Source organism: Cynoglossus semilaevis, chromosome 10 (genome assembly GCF_000523025.1).
Source record: "Cynoglossus semilaevis isolate Cse_v1.0 chromosome 10, Cse_v1.0, whole genome shotgun sequence".
Classification (NCBI taxonomy): Eukaryota; Metazoa; Chordata; class Actinopteri; order Pleuronectiformes; family Cynoglossidae; genus Cynoglossus; species Cynoglossus semilaevis.
The window spans coordinates 17,426,939-17,431,364 of NC_024316.1; the positions used below are offsets into that span (position 1 = coordinate 17,426,939).

Sequence of the window (4,426 nt, forward strand, 5' to 3'; positions counted from 1 at the left end):
CCCTGCTCTCCTCCACCCCCCCACACCCTCACCTCTCCCTTTGCTCCTTTTATTCCCCTCCAACACCAACACCTCCTCTGTCTGCTGTGTTGATTGAAGTATCTGCTTTACTGGATCAAGCTGTCAATAGCTAAAGTGCTGTTGTTAACTAAGAGTGATTGTTTCAGGTTAAGGCCGGGGGATCAGAACCTGAGCGGCCCCCTCAGAGGCAGAGCTAACACTCGGAGACATCAGTTATGGTCCTGCTCCTCTCTCTTTGTTTCTTTTTTTTTTTTTTCGACCTGCGTTGGCAGGAAAATTGAAACAAAAAAAAAAAAAAAAAACGAGCCAAGACGAGGACTTTAAGTTGCAAGTGTAATTCTAGTGTGACCAGCGAGAGTCAAGACTTAGGAACTTTATCTGCCCTTTTGTGCACAAAACCAGACCAAACCAGACCAGACAGTCCAGACACCAAGGGCTTCTGGTGTTGGTGCTTTTCAAAACTTAAAAAAAAATTGAGAAAAGTCTAAACTTGGCTGTGGGGCTTTACGTGCACACATTTCTGTTTTGCTTGAAAAAAAAAAAAAAAAAAACTTTGAACAAAGGCTGTCAAGATTAATGAATTTGTGAAATGCATCAGATTAAAATGACTAAGGCATTTAAACATATGAGTAGAAGCCAGTCATCGACTGACAGGCTGACTAACACAATTGTTAAAAACATTGTGAGGGACTGGAGACTAATTAATATCGTTAATGACAGCGGCTTCGGCAAAGATTTGAAAGCGACTTTTGACGAGTTCTGTCCAGAGGCGCGTGAATGATTTTATGAATCTGAATTTTGAGTTATACTCTCACATATTCTTCCTGAATTTTTACCATATGAACTAAGTCCACATTTTTAATTATTTTTTTTATATATATATTCAGGGATGTTGATTAGTTACGATTAATTGCGATTAATCCACAGCTACCCTGCGACGGATCCGATTGAACATTTTAATTGTATCACAGCCCCGCTTTGAATCCGTGATATTTCCAACCTTCTGAAGGATTAATCTTTGCCCTTGCCAGCCTCTCATTACATTTGTTCTCCAGCAGAACTGTAGACGAGGGCCACGGAACAAAGACTGCACAACATCATAGCTTTTCATGACTTTTATCACAGCTTCTGTTGGCGCCGTTGCTCCGCTGCACTGATGTATGTGCACCAGTACTTTTTCTCCCAGCCCAAACAAATCCATCAGAAACACAGACCAAAAAAAAAAAAAAAAGTTTTGATCCTATTTGTGGGTCATCCTCCCCCTGTTTTTTTTCCCTCCCATCCTGGAGGATGTCTCTGGGTTTAAGCCCCTTTCTCTCGCACATTTTCCAAATCTTGTGAGCAGTAGACCTGGGCCTGTTCTCCGTTCATAAACGCAGCAGCCTCTCCACTGCTGCCAGACTGTGTTGATCTAGACAAGAGAGTGGGTAATTATGTGTGTGCTCATGTATTGTCATTTCTAAATAGAGAGTCTGAAATCACCGAACCCCGTTTCTAGTCTCAACACTCGTTATCTGCACCGAATCTTTTTGTTTTTACCCAGGATGTTTTGAGAGGTTTTATAGCAGCCGAGTGCAGATCTATAAAGCAGACTGTAACAGTGATACCATAGATGGACCTCTGTACCGCCCCCCCGCTGCCCCCCCTCCCTCCTTTATTTGTGACAGCTCTGCTTGACAATATTTCTTTTGCCTCATTTTTTTTTTTTTTTTTTTTTTTTTTTTGCGTGGCGTCACAGTTTGCCGTTCCCTATGTCAGACACCCTGCTTAATGCATTCAGCCCTGAGGTTTTTGTTTCAGCCTGAGCAGGACACTGTGTTAGAGCAGCAGCAGCAGCAGCACAAACAAGCAGCTAAACCATTGATTCTAAGTAATCGCCTGAGTAATTGTGGGAGCAGTTATGATACAGAAAGACAGGTTTTGATTGCGTGTGCGTAGAAGCAAGAGGGAGGGGGAAGAAAAAGAAAAGAAAGAGAGACAAAGACCTCACCTCTGCTGTCCTTGAGATGGGATTTTTATGGATGGCTGAGCCTGGTGAGGGCTGAGAACACATAAAGAGTCATTTTGGGTTTGTTGCAGGCAGTTAACCACGTGTGCATATTTGTTGAACTTCCAGTAACAGACGCAGGCTTGGTTTCTACAGCTGTGTGACTCTTTCACCGGCCTCTCTCTCTCTCTCTCTCTCTCTCTCTCTCTCTCTCTCTCTCTCGTAATGCCATATCCCCTGAAATGTGTCGCGAACACATTTGAAAACAATAGAAGGAAAATGACACGGAGGAAATGTTGAACCTTGTTGGGTCACAGCGCAGTCGTCCAATGGGATTTGGAGTGATATGAATGAGGATTGCCCAACGTCGTCAGTTGACCATAGATTGTCGGTCAATAGTATCATTAATTCTACTGGTCAATAAAGTCGTTCAAGCCCATATAGATTGACCGGTGAATGAAGCAAGGTTTTCTACACCGAGCTGTCTATGCAGTAGTTTCCCAAAGACTGGGTCGCGACCCTCAGGTGGGTCGGAAGAGATTTTTTTTTTTTGGGGTCGTCTCGCATCATGTTTCCCAGGAGTTTACGAATATTGTCTATTGATTTAGGTCGCGAAAGTTAGTGACTTTTAAAATATGTTTCCCCAGAATATGGGTCATTCTCCTGCAGTGCAGCGCAGCAGTTAGCATAAGAGCTTAAATCAGCTAACCAGCGCTAACCTCAGATGTGTTCGATATTTGTACGATATAAAGTTGCAGATTAATTTCATTTGTTTGTTTCATTATCACAGTGCAGATAAAGTCGTGATCAGTCTGGTCCGACCTACCGTGTTAATATTTCATCAACATAAACAAAAGTTCATGTGCATATTTTAAATAAATGAGAAAATATATAATTATGAATTCATCAAATTTAATTGATTAATTAAATTCTTCATTCAACTCATCTTTCGCTTAAGATGTTAATGAATGAAAGATGAAACAAACAACAAAAAAACACGGCCTGGTTTTTTTTGTTCTCATTTTCTTTTTCTTTTAACAAAGCACTACTTGAGTGAAGTAGACTTTTTTTTTTTTGGGCTCTAATTAATTTCAGTGCATATGAAAGTGTTATGGACTTCATGATGAAGATAATTCCCCCGGTTTTTTTTTCCCCCCGGTCCTACACTAACACAGGCTGAGTGAGTTTGCCTTCTCTTCTCCGTGTCACCATCAAGAGCCATCAGGCTGTGAAAAGAGCGCCCCCTGGACTGTAGGCCAATCACTGTTGTGACTGCCAGGGGAAAAAAAAAATCTGACGGTGCTTTAAATTGTCCTGTGTTGGAGTAAAGCAGTAAAAGTACCAGGCTGTAGCCAAACACCACCAGATCTCTTTCAATGTGCGTTATTTAATTTTGTAATTACGGAGAGTCGAGGTCTGGGCGTATCTTTATCAGTATCTCAATGGTATTCTGGAGTGTACTCTGTGTATTTGTCTGCGTGTATCTTTGGATTATTGTAGTACCAATACATAGATATTTGTCAGCTACTATATTTAGTGTATTAAACAATTCAAATAGTCATAAGGATTTTGCTTCTTAAGGATCATTTTGAACAGATAAAAAAAAAAAGAATGTGGAATTGATTGGTTATTAATCATGAGTTAACCACGGTTGACGATTTGATTAATTGTAATTAAATATTTGAATCGATTGACGGCTGGAGGTAACGATTTTTTTTTCTCCCCCTTCTAATGTATTACAGTACATTACATTATGCATTAGTGGTCAATATTTTTTAATGACTATTGGTTGCTTTAAAATTGTTAAATAAGCATTGATGTCATAATATCCGGGAACATGAATGATCGGTGAGGTTATTAAGAGTTTCGCGCCGCAACTGAGTCGCTGGAAAGTGTCCTAATCTGAAGGCTACAGGGTCAATAGCCCATTAGTGTAAATGTCATTGCCGTACCCGGCTGCAGGTTAAACCCCCTCTTTACCTTTTCTCCTTCCACCTTCACGCCTCACAACTAGATTCATCACTTTTTATTGACATCACGTCAACCGTTGACCACTGCATGTTGGCCGACTGAATTAATCTTCGCTTCACATTTTAACCACAGTCTCGTTGTTGAGATTATTTTTCTTCACGTGTCAACAAACTGTATTCGTTTTTTTTTTTTTTTTCTTCCCCCTCTGGTTGGACTGTCATTGGACTGTGATTGACATTCTCCTTATCTGACAGTTGTACTTGTAACGTAGTACCATTAATATTTTTGCCGTCACCTTTTTACTCATTCATTTATTTTTGATGAACATCATTATTATGTTGCTGTAGACATTGCATGTTAATTGAATAATATTTTTTTCTACGCATGCTTTAAATGATTTAGGTTATTGTCATTCCTATTGGTCGCTTCAGGGTTGTGCTATTTTCT

The 4,426-nt window shown here is 40.2% G+C and overlaps 1 protein-coding gene across 1 annotated transcript in view; it reads left to right on the top strand.

Moving 5' to 3' along the window:
- The window catches only part of LOC103385353 (calmodulin-binding transcription activator 1-like), a 338,769-nt gene that overhangs the window by 10,537 nt on the left and 323,806 nt on the right, over nucleotides 1–4,426 (top strand).